Source organism: Trachymyrmex septentrionalis, unplaced genomic scaffold (assembly GCF_001594115.1).
Source record: "Trachymyrmex septentrionalis isolate Tsep2-gDNA-1 unplaced genomic scaffold, Tsep1.0 scaffold97, whole genome shotgun sequence".
NCBI lineage: Eukaryota > Metazoa > Arthropoda > Insecta > Hymenoptera > Formicidae > Trachymyrmex > Trachymyrmex septentrionalis.
Genome location: NW_017306160.1, coordinates 1,866,261 through 1,886,745, shown reverse-complemented (window position 1 = coordinate 1,886,745; position 20,485 = coordinate 1,866,261). Strand labels below are relative to the sequence as shown.

At 34.4% G+C, this 20,485-nt stretch overlaps 1 protein-coding gene across 11 annotated transcripts in view; it reads right to left on the bottom strand.

The window, feature by feature from the left end:
* Positions 1–20,485, bottom strand: part of LOC108756284 (guanine nucleotide-releasing factor 2) — a 75,946-nt gene that overhangs the window by 15,540 nt on the left and 39,921 nt on the right. Inside the window, exon 1 of one of the 11 annotated variants that reach the window (XM_018499979.1) lies at positions 17,410–17,916. The exons of the other annotated variants lie outside the window; for them this stretch is intronic. The gene's annotated coding sequence lies outside the window, so the exon portion shown is untranslated. Of the gene's footprint in view, positions 1–17,409; positions 17,917–20,485 lie in introns of those variants that run through there. 11 annotated transcript variants of the gene reach the window in all.

Below are 20,485 nucleotides of genomic sequence, written 5' to 3'. Positions count from 1 at the left end.
ATATATGTAATTAAATAATTTCGCAAATATTACAACGAGTTTATGACAGATTAATTAAGGTAAAAATTTCATCAATAACAGAATATAATTTTACAAACACTATAATGTAGAGTTCGTAACATTAAAATTAATTAAAAAATGCATCAATAATCAAATCGTTTTACGAATATTATTATGACGAATTTATGACATATTAATTAAGCCGTAAATATTACGTGATGCAAAAAACTTTACTGAATCTTAAAAAAATTGTATAAAATGATTTTTATCGAGGATAAAATATAATATTTCTTATATAATATTATATGTATAAGATTTCTTATATCAACTCATAAGAACTGAGTACAAACGCCATGTAATATGGCCAACGGCGAAGCTGCAAATGATACAGATCAGGATTCGATTAATTAACAATTACAAGGGTTAATGATGCTAATAGCATTCAGATTAGCGTTTCAAGTATTTACGTTGGCGCTCTGCTTGTGGGTACGTTTCGTTGGATGGAATTTATACGAACGACATTACTGCGACCGGCAAACAACGGAAACTCGATGTAATTGTTTTATGGAAATCTCGCGGATTTCCATATTACTTCTCGTTCTCGGTCCATGACGAATTAACCGACTGTAGGATGTATGAAATCGTAAGAGTACAGACTTTCATGGCCTAAGATCCATGATTTTATCATTGCAAGAACATATTACGATAGAAAATAACACACGAAACTCTTTTTTTTTTTAGAATAGTATACGTATAATAAAAATAAACAGACTCTTTTTGTCTCACATGCTGTCATTCACGTCCGGCGGAGTAGGTACTCTTGCAATGCGAAATGTTTCGAGAACTCCATTTTCAATTCTTGAATTAATAAATGACTGTTGAAATTTTTATCAATCGTCACAAATCCCATTTTCAGTACAAATAGAGAGAATGCATTCAAATTAAATTCTTAAATAATACCAGAATCATTAATAAAGCGAAAGGAACAAAAAAGCAGAATTTATAAAAATCTGTGTTTAAAACCAGCTCTATATAAAAAAATCAAATATCGATCGAGCTGTGTAAAAACAGCTCGTTCAATTTTGAAGAGATATAAAAAATGATACATAAAATTACATATATTAAAACTATTTATTAAGAGTTTAAAGCCTCTTTTCATCTTTCAACGTAAGTATGACTGTGCTTAGTAAAAGACTATGTGTTAAAATATAATAAATATATATTTAGTAGATATATACAATATGTATCACTGTCTACGTATAATTACATATATTAGGAAGGATTTTAGCAAGATTGTAAATGTTCCGCGCTAGATATAATTCACGTTAAAATCATCTGTCTGCATCGGAACACGATTATTCCCTCGATTATTCCGTAACCATCGAAAGCTCACCGCAGTATCGTCACATTTTGTTCATGGAATGCTGTCGGTGTGATAAAAAATTACACGCTGTCGGATTAACGGCAGATTTTCGTGCATTTCACAAGGATGGGTGATGCAAATTCGCGTGCTTTTACTTCGAAAAATGAGAAACGCGTGTGGTGGAGCACGGCGGCGAAGAGCTTCCGGCTCCATCGATTATACGCACAAACGGTTCGTTAAAGCTTTTAATGATTCGTTCGTGGAATCGGCGTGGGCGAGCGACACGCAATCAAAGCGGACGAGGGATTCCCTTTTTTACTTCACTTGAGTCTCGATATTGAACCTGTGCCACTGTAGGCTATGGAGAGCTTCCGAAATGTTTGATTTATCGTCATGAGTGTAGGTTTCCGCTAACTGGAATAATGAGAAAAGTTCTCGCGGGTATGGAAAACATGCAGAAACGGTTCGTGTTTGAAATACGAGCTATTTGAGGTTTCTACAAAAAAAAAAAAAAAAAAAGATTGGCACGCTCGTTTTAACAGTTTCACAGCTCGAGAGCGAGAAATAAAGATTTCAATATTTCAACTCCTGAAAAGAAATACAAACGCAGTTTGCGAAAAGAACATTAAAAAAGGAAAGTAGCTGCCATAACTAAAAACTGCATATGTTAATTAAATGATAAGTGCTTAGGTATATAGGTAAACTTAGTTTATAAATTTATAATTACGATAGCCAATATATTTTAACAAACCGAGATTGGATACAGCAGAGAAAAATCCGTGTACAATTTTTGTTCCGTATATAAGTCAAGTGTTAGTTATTTTTATACGCATAGCTATTTAAACGAAGACATTCTTGGCCATTAAAAGAGACTTGCGAATTTCGTATTATGTATTTATAAGAAAAAGTGATTTCTGCGAGAAACCGCAACTTTTCTTTGTAATCTGCAGAAATTCATTTTGTAGAGACGTCGGTAATTATGTCGGCCCTCCAGCAACATCGTAAGGTCACGCAGAAATCAGAAGAAAAAGTAAAAGAACGAAGCAGTAATTCGTCAAGAGCACGAGGCGGAAATTGATGGTAGGATATTAAAAATCGGGCGAAAGTAATTTCCAGACGGTCGGCTAAAAGAGTGCCGAACACCATGAATGATTGCTAATGTAATAAGGAACGAAAATCCTACTATCCACGATAGAGAAAATTGATATTGCGCGCGCCGGTCAAGAGGGGAAAGAAAATTGATATTAACTATCTGGGAGTGCTGGCATTAAAGGATTTCGTGGACGACAAGCGCACACCCGCGACGTGGAGAGGCCTTCGCTCGAGTAAAGCTAATAATTGCCTCCCGAAAATTGATTATCCGCAAGTTCGTTAACGGCAGCGATAGAGTGATGGCGGCGGTAGCTCTGTGAGACTAATGGATCCCAGATTATTGACGGACGGAGTGTAATCGCGGATGGATTTGCACGCTCGCGGAAAAAAATTTCAGGAATCGAGCTGATCCCTCGTGTGAGTGGGGTACGGTACTGCTCGCAGACAATGCGGCTTAGACTACTGAAGCCGACGATGTAATCCCGAAAAATATGCAATGTTAAGTACATAATGCTTCGAGCATTAAAACGAGTAAGAGCTTTGGATGAAGATATTATTTATATATATTTTTTTTTGTTTGGTCATATATATTCTAGTTTCAATAAAAGAGCGAAGTGACTTGAAATAATAGATGATTTTAATTATGAAATGATAAAAATAAAGATTTTGTTAAAATAAAATATTAAATAACAGTGGTTATTGTGTGTGATGCTCGTTGATCAATGTTGTAGCAACTGGATAATGACTAATAATAACGATGATGATTTGTTAATTGACTGTCAAAGTAATGAAATAATCAAACGGCGAAGCTGTACGTAAACTAAAAAAAATTATATAATCCCGATCAACTACCGTATGTAATAAACATCACGCTATTGTATGTCGCGATATATAACGACATATCGTTGTTATTGTGGTTTGCGGCTATCGAACTAGCGCACTTAATGCGATTTTACATCGAGAAGCACATAACACCTACTGCGTATTTTCCGGGTGTGTCGACCGAAGCAAAATTAGAGTTCTAATCCAACCAAAACGCCTGATAATTGTTGGCAAAATGATATCATAACAATACAAATATAGAGCAAAGTTATATATATAAAAGTATTATACGCAAAAATATACGTAATTAATGACGCAAATATAAATTCACCATCGAAGTAAATTAAGATTGTCGTCACATTTCGAAGATGATTCATCATATATTAATCAAATATTTATTACTGACTTTGCTCCTGAAAACATTTTACGTGGCTTTTTGATTTTTACAAATGCCGTTTGCAGTCGTAAGCAATCGTAAAAGAATCTAATTAATATACAGCTTAAGTTAGGTATGATTTAAAAGTAAAAAAAGTTTTATTTTGCGAGAGATCGTTTATTCTTTAGCGATTAAAGAACACGCGTGAAAATTCTATGCGCCGCTTCTAAACTGTTCAATCTTTCATTTTCATATTATTCCTCTCGGCAATGTAATGATATCCGATTCAAACGTCCAGTCATTCATTTACTTTGTATATACGATATCTGACAAGAGCACTTGCCGCTCGACGTATCCGGCTGTTTACGAGTATATCCGCGCGCATCTCGTCGCGTGGACAAAGTCAGAATCCGCGTCCGGCCGATTAGAACGAATACGCGGTATATACGCGGTATATCCCGTGCGCGTCCCCGGGCAAATTAATTTTCCGGGACACACGCGCGCGTGTCCCGCAGCCGCAGTACCGAGGTTCGCACGAAGTTCGCACGGGTGCACTCCGTGTGACACGACCAATCCCGAAATAACCAGGAAGTTGCTGCACCGCGCCTCGCGACACACGAACCGTGAACCCGGTTACCATTCGGTTCACCAAAAATGCGGTCGACGAGCTGGACAGGTCGAGATCTTCTCCTCTCTCTCTCTTTCTCTCAGCAAACCACTGACATTTACGTGCTTCGTTAAATCTACCTAAATAATTATCGTTATACGACAGAAGTTATAATCAGGCATCAGCGGTCGTGTGTAATTATTAGTAGAAATATCGTGTGAAAAAAATATATCTATACAGAAACACGAAATCCAACAAATAGTTCTCCCCCCCTCCCCCATCTCTCTCTGTCTCTTTCTCTCTCTCTTTCTGTTTTTAAGTTTATAATATATATAGTTTTTTTTTTCTACAAAATTATGACAAAATAATTTTGTAATAGTAACGTAAGACAATCTATGCGATACTTCGCAGGCGCAATTATTAAAATAATATAATTTCGGATAAGATACTTGAGTTACGTTATGAGTTAGATGATACACGAGTGCATGAACTGTATAGACCGAATGTCGCGAAGTATCATGAGGTAACAATATGAAATCTTGTCACGTATTCAGGATTACGCTATGCTGCCAACTACTTGCGACCGCGAATGTGAATTAGACTTAAAGTCTGGTCCTTGAGACACAGAGAGTAACGATGAGAGATATGAAGGAGAGTACCCAAGCTTAAAGGGCTTTCGAAATAGCTTAAACGCCGAAAGAGGATTATTCCAAGATGGTGGGTTCGGACAACGCGAACTAAATTTAGTAGACGAGGCCGAAACCAACGGCCAAAATACGATGAAACTTTGTGAAAGGTTTGGACACAGACGAGGTTTCTCGGTTTGGAAACAATTACATCACGCCATCGTTGCGATGCAACTTTGCAGAATAAGTAAACGTCGGTTGCTTTTGTTCGTTTTCGTAACTCCACTAAATTCTTATTAAATCTTTTGATATACTTATTTGTTGAGCACCTGAGAAAACTGTGAATCGCGTATTCTTAGGATGTCTGCAACTTTTAAGTCTATTAAAATAATACAGAATTATTGAATCGAAAACATAAACACAATAACACCTAACGCAGCAAAGACTCTTTGTAAAAAACTATTTAAAAATTCTTATCATTTAACACACACGTACACACATACATACACACACACACACACACAAAATACAAAAGAATAATTTTATAATAAAATATGTGAGACATCTTATTCAAATACTTGTTACACTGTGCCTAGAATTTCATTGAAATAATATCTCTGTAAACAAACTTTTAATTAAAAAAAAAAAAGATAATAGAAAAAGAGATAGTAGAGGCGGTTTTTAATATTCTAGAGCAAGTCCTCTAAAAATATAAAAATGACAAATTCAAAAATGAAAAAAGATGTTAACACAGAAGAAATATCTACAAAATAAAAATAAAAAATACAAAGAATAAAAATAAAAAAGTTATAAACAAATTATAAACAAAAGAGAATACAAAATAAAATTTTAATAAAAAAAATTAGCATATGCAAAGGTAAAGATAGATAGAGATAGAGAGAGAAAGAGAAGAGAAATGTTTTTGTTTTATCGGAAGCGTTTACATATTTTTCGTATGAAGTAGGCTAACAAGGAAAACGTACGAAGTGATAAATTCTGATTTTAATGAAACTTTATATACATATAGATTAGATAAAAAAAAATGGGAAAACAGAGTTGAAAAAGGTGAAATCACCCCTTATGTGATAAAGCAGTTTTCAGTTTTTTCTATTATATCTTGAAAACTGTCAAAATATCAAAAAATGTTTTATACAAAAGCTTTACAATGAAATTACCTCTATTGATCATTTATGTCAATAATATTTTTAATTAAAAAAATTTTGTTTTATTTTTCAAAAATATTATTGATGTGGATAAAGGCAATTTTATTGTAAAAGTTTTGTATAAAAAAATATTTTTTGATATGTCGAATAGTTTTTAAGATGCAACGAAAAAAGCTAAAATCCGCGTTACTTATAAGAAGTGATTTCATTCATCAAACTGTTTTTCCGCCGCAATTAATATTATACTTTCTAAATTCATCTTTTTATGTAACTTATATGTATTGTATATACACAAAGTTTCATTAATATCAGAATTTAACACTTCGTGTGGTTGCCTTGTAAGAATTTGGCGACCACTTTTACGGTTAATTAACATTCGGCGAGAAGATAACGTGGAAATGTCGTAGATCGCCAAGCTTTCTCGAGCGAACCGACCATTTCGCGCATTTCGCTTGCAACGATGCAATTACGGGGGGCTTTAACGTCCGCGGAATACTGCGAGCCGTTTCCAGCTGGGAATTTCATGGTCCGACGATGATATTAGTGGGCACCAGTCGGTAGTAGGGGTGCAATAATGTCCTTTCCTGAATTAAGAGGGAAAATCGATGCTCGACCGCACAGTCCTCTTAATAGCCATCGCACCCCAGCGAACTTGGAAAAGCTACGAAGATTTATTCCGGAAGCGCCGATAAAAATGTGGTTCTCGATAAGAATCAAAACCGGCATTTAATGCTCACTGCAATATACGCGAATACAGAGAATGGGCTCTGGTATATAATTATAGATATAATCTTAATTGAAAAAGTTCAGAAAAATAAATTACAATACACAAAATGTAAGAAAATAAACATATCAGAGAAATCCGTATTTTATTAAAAGAAAATTTAATTATTATCGGGTTTAATTTTTTAATTTAATTATTATATCTGTTAATTATTATTATACACACAGGGCTGGGTAAAATGCCTTTTGAATTCCATTTAAAATATTAATTGTAAAATACTTTTGTAATAAAAAATGTATTTAAAATGCAAAATGCAAAATGGGTTTTTCAAATCCATTTTAAATGTAAAATAGATAAATAGGTATTTTAAATAGGTTTCAAACGCAAAATGGTTTTTCCTGCCATAGTGAAAACAAAATTTTTACAAAAAGTACAGAAAAACTATATAGATTGAGATAAGACCTTAGAAAGAAACAAGATTTTAGACCGAGAATTTCTTGGTTTTTCAAACAAACAACGCTAATCTACGTTCTACTACGAATATCTACGAAAAACTAAGAATTTCTAAAATCTCGTTTCAATTTATGTAGTTTTTCATAAAAACTTTCCGCCAGGTGGTATACATTTTTTAAAAGTATTTTACATTTAAAATCCATATTCAAAGCTCTGACTACAGTATTATAAATAAAGTATTTCTAACGAGAATATTTTAAATTTTTTAATATTATGATTTGGAAATGGAACCGTTTACTTGACTAGATCAAATTAATAGAAGGAACGTCGATTACGGTCAAAATTAGATGTTAAGAGTAATATACATTTTTAGAAATCTATATAGTATTTTATATAAAGCTGAAACATTTATTTTTTTATTAAGATTTGATACTTATGGACTATCTGGAATTAATTTTCTTTTTACAGTTTAATTTGCAGTTTGTTTGAATATTCACAAAAATCTTTGGCCAATTATGGGACGTGATTTTTCTTGTACATCAATGATTCTAGGGAAAATTTGTGAAAACATAAAAAACCATTTGGCATTTGCTTATTGTATAAATGGTTAAATGACAGACATAATTCTATTTCAAATGTAAAATGAAAATAATTTTCCAAAAACCATTTAAAATAGAAAATGTCATTTCCATTTTGAATACATGTTTAAAAAATGGAACTATTTTAAAATATTACCCAGCCCTGTTATTATAAATAACGCAATAAATTGTAATTGTAATCAGACGATAATGCAATGGTGACTAATAAGTATTAATTAAATATAGTAATTATCAATTTTGTATATCAACTTTTCAAAGAATGAACTTCAAAACTGACTCGATAAAAAAACATTTGAACGATTCAAGCAATGCATGTTTATAAGGGTAATAGTAATAAGAAATTAATTAACAATAAATCCATTTTCTAGATTAAAATTATAATCTTTTTCATGCGTTTTTTTGTTGTTGATTCTGATCGCGGATGCATGGTGGTACTTATTGTTAGATACTCAGTTATTCTTCGTACTTCATTTAAAACGTTAAGTGCTACAGCGGTCTCCTCGACCGAAAACAGACTTAGTTTCGGCGTCGCGAAGAAACCAGTAATGGAAAAGTAATTAAAGAAAAATAATGAGAGACGTGGGCTTTGGAAAAAACACAGCCACTGCAATGCAGCGTTTGCTAAGGCTTAAAACACGGACTTGTAAAGCTCGGACATCATTATAAAGAAATTAATTGCAACCATCTAATGGAAAACTCGAAGTTTTCAAACGCAATAAGATCGATTCGATTTACAGAAACTTGCACAGAATTAAGAAACTGCATGTGCATCGGACTCATTCCGGCGCAGCAAATCAAATTACAAGATCTCATAATAATGCATTACCTACAGGTAAAAGCGTGGTGTAAAAGGGAAGGGAAGGAGAAAGGGTGTTTTACGATAAAATTTATGCGAAATGTCCCACGAGAATATTTCAGGTAATTACACTGATTAGCATCGAGGCAATGAATATTGTTATAATTCGAGAACAAAGCCAATTTTAACGAGATGCGCGATGCGCATACGTTGATCCCACATACATACCTCTCTGGACGATATTAATATTCTCGAATTTGTCAGCCTTTTAATTTCATTTACACGCAAGTCGTATATTACGTTATATCTATATTATTATTATTATTACAAAGAGACAGAGAGAGAGAGAGAGAGAGAGAGATGCTTCAATAATCAATCATCGTTCAAGCTATTTGTAAATTTGAAAAAAAAAACCGAATTGTATACAGAAAAGCAAGTAAGAATAGCAATCATATGATAACGCATGCAATTGTGCATCGCGTTTTATTCCATACTTTGTGGCGTATTAAACATAAATAACGATGCTTGAAATATTGCAAAAGATTACATTATATTCATCACGAATAATGTATTCGAACAAAAACAAAATTACGTTGAAAATAAATATTACGCTCCTTATAATACTTTAAAAATTTCCTTCAAATATCTCCATACAAACAAAACTTTCAGAAAATTAAAATTTTTATTCATAACGATTCACCGAAGAGAGAGAAATAATCTTGTTGAATTAAATAATAATTCTGATTAAAAATGGACACAAATCAGAATTTTCTGGTTTAGTCTACTAGAATTTTAGTTGAGATAATTAAAATTCTGATTAATGTAAATATTCTGGTAAGAATAAGAATTCTAGTAGATTTTATCAGAAATATTGTATCAATCAGAATTCCGATTATTTCAATTGGAATTCTAATAAATTTAACCAGAAAATTCGGATTCGTCCATTTTCTACCAAAATTACTATTTAATCCAACCAGATCATTTTCAAGAAATTTTTGTGTTTTATCGTGCATATTAATAATTTCTAACTACGCACAATATAATATTTATTCAAAATCTGAATAATACAGTCTATACGAAAAAAAGTTTATCAAGAAAATGAAATAACTTGGACAATTTATCTAATGCTCAGTTAAGTTAGCAATACTTAAATTCTCTTTAAATGCTTGGAGAGCGAGACGTGTCTCTTCATTCTCCAACGATTCTCATAAGCATCAGCCATGGCGCCGTCTAGCCTGAAGCGATCGGTCGCGCAATGAAGCAATTCTGCAGACGAATCGCAAAAATGTGGGTGGAGACGCGATGCTCATGTGATGCGATAGGATAGGGGGATTGATTTTCGAAGCGCGACGCGATTGCAAGACGAGAAGAGTATCCGGTGATACTCTCCGCTCCGGGATGCAAACAGTAGATCCATTAAAGGCCCAACTCGGCGCCCTTATAATGTTTGTGGATCCTCGTCGGAAGAGAATACCCTCAAACAGAGGGCGGCCGGATAAAAACATGGGAAACGAGCGGTTTCTCCTCTCTCGTCAAATATCGCCAATCAATATAGATGCTTTCGACGGCACGTATAGTATTGGATTTCCGCTAGTGTCGCATTTGATGCAAACAACGAAAAACGAATCGTCGACCTCCCGTGTTTCGTTGAATGTTACAACACGTAATGTAACTATACAAATATAGTGACATATTGAAATATGTATGTTATACGTTAAAGATTTTGAAAGCAAATAAATTTTTTGTGGATATTTTTTTTTTACAGGCAACGTAATATAAACAGTAAAAATTGTATTATATTGTACGTGTAAATTCACAATAGGAAATAAACTCCACAACGATTGAAGCTGGAATATTTAGTACTTAAATAATTCGATGTGAATTTATTACGTATCAAATCCTCGGTGATCTAAAGATTTAGGATGCTCGCACGGAATGCAAGAGATTCGCCGGACTCGATTTTCGGCCGAGATAATTTTTTTCGCAATAAATTATTTACAAGCTTTAATATGCTTAAAGAAATTTGCACAAAAAATCATGGAGCGTGAAATATATAAAATGCAATAATAATAACATTCTCTGGTTAACTATAATCGTCTGACAGTCATCTGTTTCAAAATAATCCAACATAAAAATATAAAATATACCGTAAACTATTGATTTTCTACAGCATTAACTTAATAATTTTACTTATATATATTATATAGAGAAGTAATTAAAACAATTATATTAAAAATCACATAAATTATCGCCAAGTCTCTAAGAATAATCTTCCTATTACCTCAAAAAATTGATTTTTCTGAAAATGGGCCTGTTGAGATTCTTCGACATGAAGAATCTATCCCTTCATCTTCCAGAGAATCATCGCAACATTTAATTTAAAAAAATCCTGAAGACAAAAAAAGTTGGGTGAGAAAGAAAGGCTTCTTGTTCTAATTTAATTGCCTTGTTAAGTGTGTATAAAGTTACGTCTACAATAAGATTTTAAGGCGTGAAACTTAAAATTTAAGTTATTAAAAGCTTTAAGTCTTCTGAAATGGAGAAATATTCGCAGTATTCTTTTCTTAATCAAAAGAAAATTAAAAGAAACCGGAGACGTTGACTGCGTCGAAATGACTGACACAGGAAAGGAAACAGTGGATTCATTAAAAGACAAGCTCAATCTCTGTAATATTAAAAGAGACAGAAGACAGCTTTTCCAGGAAAAGCGCAATCGCTTGAAAGAAATATCTAATAACGAGCCATCTTTACTGCAGCAGCCAGGTGACGCAAGGGAAGAACGATACTTCAGGTTTTAATTATGAAGACAATCTCCGAGAAAATTTGCAAAAATGTATGCCGCAAAGCTATCTGCTTCGATATTAGAGTAGTAAGTAAAAATTTAAATTTTTCACATAATTAGAGAGAAAATTCAATTTATTATATCTTATATCAAGTGATAAATATCTCTTTTCATTTTCTATTTATTTGGACTACTCAAGATGAAATCTACATTTAAAATATTACATCTACCGGTTAATAAAACTTCCAATGTGATTAAAATATTTGCTATCAACATTATTTGCTATCACATACCTATATATAGACAAGTCGACGACATAGCGAATTTACACAGGCATCTTGCGGTTATGTACATCCTGCATCAGAGGAAGGACGTAGACATAAGCATTGTCTCTAGAAAGTACGGATTTATATAGCTAAATTTTTTTTAATATCGTGATATGCAAGAGAATGACACACATGCTTAAGATAGCAAGCCTCGCAATACGTACAGAATTCTATCCTGAATATCAGAGAAAATGCTAACGCTGCTGTAACTCATATTTCAGCATGCAAACCGGATGTGGTAAAATAATGACACGTCTACTCACAAAAAGATGTCATTATATTGCAAATGTTATATGTTTCATTAATTATATATGAAATAACAGAAATAATTTTGATAATATTATATGTATACTCTAATATACATATTATTTGTATAAATTATATGCATATATAACATATATTAAATATTCATAAAATATCATATTAAAAAGATTGTAAGTTTAATTATAATATCAATATATACCTATACATTTTAGTTACAAATATTTAATAAACGCACGTGGAAAAGATATATTTTATAATATATTTATTTATTTTCGTTTACTCATATCTCAATTATTCGTTGCCGAAAAAAAGATTCTAAAAATTTCGCAGAGATACTCTTATATCACATGACTGGAGTTTCATTCAAGAGAAATATTTTTCCATCTAGAGAGGCAAATATCTTAAAATATTTTCCAGCTGACGACGGTTTACATTAGCAACCGGAGCCTATCTTTATCCGGCGTTGTTACGCCCTCGGCATACCAAAGTTCCTTCGCCGTTCGTGGATTTATGCACGTGTTAACGATTGACATAATAATGCGACACGTGTGCGAAGCATGTGGTCTAGACGCAAGAGATCGTAAGAGAGCCCATCACAGAAACTATGAGAACCAGTCGCCGACTAACTAACTTCCCGAGAGGATCATGTATGAGCGATATATGTGCAGAGGGCATAATTTGTGGTATGAGATCGAAAAGGGAGTAAATCTTCAAGTAAAAATAGAACGAAAAAACGGTATAATATTTCTTTACATAAGACGTTGTTTTAACAAAAACCGAATTTTGAAATATGAAATTTGTAACGTAATCATCTATTAATCATTTTTACTCGTAATAGCATTTGTAGACAATGTATTATAAATTTACTTTCTCTTAGCTTTCAGTCTTTATCGAGTTATCGCAGGTATATGACACGAAGTATGCTTGCTTACATTATCGTATATTTCTACTGTAAATAAATAAAGTTGACAATTTCTTAATCATTATCATACCAGATAAACGAACAATATATAGAGAGTAAAACAAACATCGAATGTAATTCTTATCATATATGCCAGCAATTTTTGATGTAATAAAAGTCAAATTATCTGTAAAGAGACATGTTTTATTATTAACAATCATGTCTCTGCAAATATTTACTGACACAAGTACAAATAATGAACGATAGACAAACACAGTTTCGCAGTTTAAACTCAACTGCGTCGCGCATCTTTTTAATAAAATAATTTTTAATGAAAAATTAAGCTTTATATAGTTTTTAATTTATCTGAGCGCAATTAACGTGCAGTTCGAAATAAAACCGTAAAAACTGGAGTTAATTTAGTGTATTGTATTCCACTTGTGATGTATGACTGAACATCGTAATACGAGGATAAAATACGATGCTTGCGTGCTCTATGCGCATCAAGGCCTTGTGGAGAATCAAAAACTCGTGAATTAATTTCGTCACTTTAGAGTACAACTTTTTAATTTGCATATCTGATGAATGCGTTAATTAACTGCTTCGTTATCCAGCACAAAGACAAGCGTTAGGAAAATGTGGGATAAGCTTCCAGAAAGGTGGAATAATAATTTAAACGATGAAATAATTATGCGTGGGACGATATCCGATAAGGGACGATTCAAATTTCAACGTTATTTGCAGAACGTATATATTCCATTAACGTGACAACTTTGAACATTAGTTCAATCGAGATCGTTCGATGAGGTGCCGGTAAATTTGCATATCTGATCGTCTCATTTAATTAATCACCATGTTGCACGATATGCGGCACGTTCCAGTTAATGCAAAGTCGGCGACGGTATTATCATAATAAGATTTATCGGCTAAACGTCGTTTCACAATCCATTTAAAATGTAAAAAATGTAGAGCTCCGCTGTAATCAAAAACTGCAAGCGAATTAATTTCTCAGATACAAGCACGAGATGAGTTGAGCTCTACATATTAAATGATATGACGTTCCTTGCAGATATGATTTCATCACGAAGCATCTAACATATTCATCTCGTTGTGCTAACATTTTTTTTTTATTTACTTTAATCTTTACGTAATAAAACTTACATAATAAAAATTGCCAAGTAAAAATAAAATAAAGTAAAATGGTAGTTAACCGCTGTATTGAAGAGGAAAAAGAATAAAAACGTTTGCATTTATTTTAACTTTTCGTTTGATAAGCGCATCCCAATTGATCGCATTATATATTTTATACATATCGCATTATATATATTATGAATACATAATTTACGCTTCAACAATTAGTGCGGAAGCTCACATAGATATTTTCCTTGTATTAAAATTGAAATAATTTTTTCGACACAATATCATCACGCGTACTATTTAATTAATTATTAAGCTATAGTATTTAAAAAATGATTTCGCAGAGTATTTTTCAGAATATGTAAAATTAAAATTAATGTAAAAATTTATATCTGCTAAATCTCATAATCGCATCTTAGTTACTCAGCATTATCGTAAAATCATGATAGAAAATTTTAAAGATGACATCAGGAAGTCATCATCAAGCGTGCGCTAATAATTCCTTTTTGTCTATAAAGAATGCGGATAAATAATTAATCGAGAATTCAAGTTATGCCTCGCAGCCAACGCATAATTACGAGCAGTAAGGCGTCGAGGCAGGTGCGTTTGATAGCTCGTTCTGCATCCATGAAGAAATTCACTGTAATGCATTGTTGCATTCACGAAACGAAATGTAAGAGCATTTATTTAACTTACCATGTAATTAAATTAATTTAGTTATACATTTGATTATTCTAAATTTATTTACTTATTTACACGAAAGTTTAATTCGAAATAAGCAATAAAGACCAACGTACTTAAAAATTTAATATAAAATTATCTTATTTCATATATCTTTTTCCCCATTCATTACTATTTATTTTATTTTATTGTGAGAGAATTCATATTCGTGAATATGCAGATCAATTTTTAAGCTTCAAATTGGAATATACGAGACGACGCAACTTCGATATATCTCTGCACAAAGAATGCTCACTTCAACAAGCAAAACATAAGATGATTTGTCAAGTGAAGCGTTATATCCCAGCAGGAGTTTCATCGAGAAATGATGAGAAAATAAACTTCCGACAAGATCCACTTGCAGGTTTGTGGGAGCGTGACACACGCGAGAAAATATATGATACGCCTCGTCGCAAACAGACGTGACGCAAATCTCACTTGACGTCGTAAGTTAATTGGCTAATTAGCAACGCCTTAAGTTGTGACGCTCGTGACAATGGCTCCACGTCTTGCCCTCGTCATTGTCTACGTCTTTGACGTATGAAACTTCGCTATCTGTTTTACATTATGTTGCAGCGATCTTCAGGATCCAAGAACACTCTCGTAAATGAAAATACGTTTGAGGTGCTTTTAATACATTTCTGACAAACTAGAGATACAGCGCGAGTTGCGTGAAAATCGTGGAGATGTAAAAAATTTTCGACTAGCCCACGTCTCGATAAGGTAACTGAGGTTGAGGTCTTTAACCGTCTTTAGCTTCGAACTAGACATTAATCCTCACCAGGGCAGAAACGAAACGAATAAAACATTAACGCGCCCGATGACTTAAGCGTGACCTTCGCCATGCTGCTCATTGAATTGCCCGACCGCCTACTTTCGTGCACTCGCAATGATCTCATCTCTGAATATTCCGTCTGTGCTCCGGATTTTATTGTATAATACATACGATATGAAGATTGTGTTCAAAATCATTCTCCGACTGACAACGACGTAGTCAGATATCCCTGCTAGATTGATACAACAATACCTTCCTCTTCGTAGACCAAGTTATAAGCTGATTTTTAGCAACGTGCGTTTTTATGGAAATACGTGTTTTTACGGGATATATGCTTTTATGGAAATAATTCTTTTTGCATACACTCAGAGAGAAAGGCAGAGGGTAGCAACTATAAAAGTAACAAACATACACGTTTTACACGTAGAATTAACGTAAATAGTTGACTAAATTATTTTTTGTCGTTATCGCAAGTATGATACAATTTATTCATCAAACAATGTACCTTAATTTTACACAAAATTTGTACAACTGTCATCTTTACAGTTCCTATCACAAGTTTTTCTTTAAGTGTAAGTTATTTAATATAGATCGTTGTGTAGAATAAAGGGATTATTATTAAATCTTAAAGGCTATGTATTCTCGCAGTAAAGAGCATACATTTTATCGACGAATTCATAAATCTCCAACGTTACATAAACCTTGGTTCATATAAATGAATTTTATTTCATGTCGAGGGAAAAAACATGAGATTGTCACGCGATAAAGTTTCAGATATCCAGGATCTCGAGGCTGACTCATACTTGAGATACTAATTCCATTCAACTTTTTTTTCCAAATGGAAAGTAACAATCGCGGTGATGTACAACCGCAAAACTTCTAGAAACACTTGTGAAAGGATCGATATTGTATCCGCAGTATTCCCTCATTGCATGCACACATCAAACTTTTCTCCGCGACGACGCGAAAAACGGGCGTGTCGTCGTCACTGTCGCGTCGTCGTTCTCGCGATTCCTCGACGATGATTCGCGCCGGCAGAAAATCACGCCGGCAAGTGACTCACGGAGTCACCTATATACATATCTACGGGGAGCAATCGCATCGACGGAAAAGCTTCGTTAAGACGAAGCGGGAGTTGCCCGCTTCGAGGAACGGCCGTGATTTATCGTTATGTCAAACACGGAGAGCCCGGTCTCTCCGGTAAGCGACGTTTGAGAGCGTCGTGCTGCGTCTACGCACATGTCACTTCTGTCACGAAGTTATTAATAAACGCCATCCTGTCCCGTCGCTGGAATTACGCGATTGATCCACAGTTAACGTCGATCCGATCTCGAGTCCTATCAGCCGAATACTTTTTAAGTCCGTTTTAACTCAAATACTCCGGATATCGTCTAAAGTCCGCGATTTTTTTCTGAATGAAAGATTTGATATAACTCGACATTCATAAATAAATATAATATACAAAAATAAATAAAATATATAAATGTATATAAAAAAAAAATAAAAAAAAAATATATATATATATATATAAAACGTACTGTAATTAACATTTTATTTTTAACAGTGTTAATATTTATATAATCAAAAATTAACAAAATTCTAATAACAATATGTATCATCTTCCTAATTTTCGTCTAAGATGTAATCTTCGTATTATTAGTGATTAAGTTACAATTCGTTCACAATAGTTTGAAAATGTTTACTCTAAAAATATGTTAATACTAACACACGGTGAGAATTGTAGACACTATATATGATATCAGAGCCATATTTTTAGAGCGTTCAAACTCCCGATTTTAACCTACAATCAGCACAGTGTGATAAATATTTTAACAAGTTTAAAATTGAGAACAAAAACTGATTGAACAAAAATTGTCATTTACCTATTTATAACTCACGCAAACCACTACTGCAGCTCGTCTTCGGTGAGATCCTGTCGCTTTCCAATCTTCAGTAGGAAACGTCCGAACGTGAGAGACTAAACGAATTACATCTTCAAGTGGTACCAGCGAAAAGAGAACTATAACTCAAGTCGCGCGCAATGAAATATCGAAAGAGAGCCGAGATAAAAAAAAAAAAACTGGCCGATGTCGTAGTTTATCGAATGCTCGTAAAATTTCTCTTATTTATGACGACTCGCGACTCGCGGCTCTGCGTGACCAGTCGCTCCGACTAAGACCGCGGAAATTCGACCGACCGGTCGTCGCTCGAGAGAGGAAGGTCGAAGCGTGCTTCCGAAAACGGAAGCCGCAATTTCCCTTCGCGGGGCCGTCTCGTACGTGCGACCAGCGACACACGGCGCGACACACGGCGACGCGGAGTCGGACACGGAGTGCGTGGCGGAGGAAGGAGCGGTACGTCCGCGAAGTACGTCCGGAGCGCGTCGCGTGTGCGCATCGACTGCTAACTAACTTGGGCCGGGCGAGCGCGAGCTTCGGGCGCGATGGCGCGATCGCATCGCCTATGCCCTGTACCAACTACTCTACCGCGCCGGCCTTCTACCGTGCCGTGCCGTCTCGTCTCGTCTCGTCTCGTTCTCGCGCTGACTTATCTACGCCTATCGCTCTACCTGCTATCTCACTTTCCTGCCGTTCGTCTCTCATACGTCAGTCCTGAGCTCCTTCCCTCGTTCCTTTCCTTCTTCCGCTACATATCGCGGCATATCGCGCACTTCTCCACGACTGGATTTAAAAGGAAAACCGCGATAAGGCATGAGATTTTCACTATTTTTAGAGTCAGCGCGAAAGAACGAAGACAATCGGCGAACGCACGTCAATCTGTATCGTCTATCGGTCGGGATATGATCTAACGCTCCGAAAGTCATTGCGGTATAATAATTATTTAATCTCCACGTATCGTGTGTTTTTTAAATCGCTTTTATTTAATATACATTGTCGTGCGTGGCAAAGATTTGTGTCTGTTCCCACCAATGTAGGATTAAAATGATCTCTAGCTCGTTTCGAAACCGAAAAGAGACAAGGACGAAGAGAGTTCTAAGCCTCGCTTTAAGGGGGTATACCCACCTAGACGGTCGAAAAAAAGCCTATTTTCTGGAATTTTTTTAAGAAAATCTATAGGAGTTATGCAATTAATTTTTTTCCCAAATGATTGTGTACATTTTCGAGAACATTTCAATTTTTTTATTCATGAAAATACAATAGAATGGCTGAATAAATGAGACATCCGCCAAGAGCAGCAAAAAAGTCGGTGGACACGATATCTCGAAAGCTAATGAATCGATTGTAATGAAGTTTTTTTGTGCTTATTCTACACATAATTATCTAGTCTTTGATGTACGGATTTTTTTTTAGGTGGCTTCCTTTCTTTTTAATCGGCGAAATAAGATCGTATTTTTACCTAAAAATCGCTTTGTTATATTCAAATTGCCGCCATTTTGTCAAAAAGCCATATTTTCAAAATCGCATACGTCTCAAAGACTAAATTATAATACCAAGTTTAATATTCTTTTTGAATTTTTTGATTCTGATGATTACAGATGACACAGGCCTGTCTACCGCAGAACCACATTTTTTTGCTGCTCTTGGCGGATGTCTCATTTATTCAGCCATTCTATTGTATTTTCATGAATAAAAAAATTGAAATGTTCTCGAAAATGTACACAATCATTTGGGAAAAAAATTAATTGCATAACTCCTATAGATTTTCTTAAAAAAATTCCAGAAAATAGGCTTTTTTTCGACCGTCTAGGTGGGTATACCCCCTTAAGATTGAAGTAACGTTGGTGAAACCGGGCCTAACTCTAATTTCGATTTAATTTGTTCTTCACCTTTTCTTATTCTGATTCTTAGTTCTAAGAATTTTTCAGTTCTGAGAATTATGAATGAAAAGTAAGTTGAACCGAAATTGAAATTAATCTATTAGCGGAAATAGGCAAAAATCTTTTTCTAGTTCTAAGAATTAGAACTAGGGAAGATGTTCTCATTTTTAGAAATGTATCAAAAGAAGATAAGGACAAATAAGAATCGTGTGTAGATAATAGATGTCAAAGAGCTGATAGATGAATTAATTAAAAACTTCACGAAATCATACATTGAAAATACTGAAGAACGATTGCATCAACGTTACTTTGACTTTAAGCGAGCTGACTTAAAACTCTTTCTTTCTTTAAAGTCAAAAGAGAGGGAGAGATAGAAAGTTTTAAACCTCACTTAAAATCAAACATTGGTGCGCTTAGATCCGGTTGCACCAACGTTAGTTTGACTATAAACGAGACTTAAAACTCTCTCTATCTCTCCCTCTCTTTTGACTTTAAAGTGAGAAAGTGAGAGTTTTGAACTTCGCTTAAAGTCAAAGCAACGTTGGTGCAATCGGACCTTAGGTTTTAACCCAATAAAAATCTTACGCATATATACGTTAATTCTTAAAAAAAGGACAAGAGAGTTGAATCAAGATTAAAGTTAATTTGTATTGAAGAAAACGAACATTAACGTATAAAAAGTATCAAATTTCTAATTCTTTCGAAAATTTTACAAAATCGCTCTCCGTTCCACTTTTGTAAATTATAGCGACAGTTGATTTACCTGTCGCGTATCGTTCGATTATTTTTGTAATCGGAGGTTAACGCGTTCCGGCAGCAAAGCTGCGTCGACGAGCGCTTTAACACTTTGATCGATGCCCTTTGTTGCGACGGAGACTAACAAATGGAGCGGCAAAAGTTAGCGAAAATTTATAGGAAGTTCGTGTCTGCATTCAGGCGCGTGTCTCTACGTCATCCTTAAAAGTTAACGGTCGAAAGTCGCGCCGGCTTTTATTTAGGATGCGAGACGCCAGTGAGCATGGCAGTTTCAGAAACTTCTCGGGATATCTACAGTCTCACAGGATGGAAATCGAGAACATGACCCTCGCCCTTTTCACGAACACCCTGGCTTCTCTTTCGTGACACTCGATTCTCGTGCGTGACTTTTCGCGCTTCTCTCTCTCTCTCTCTCTCTCTCTCTC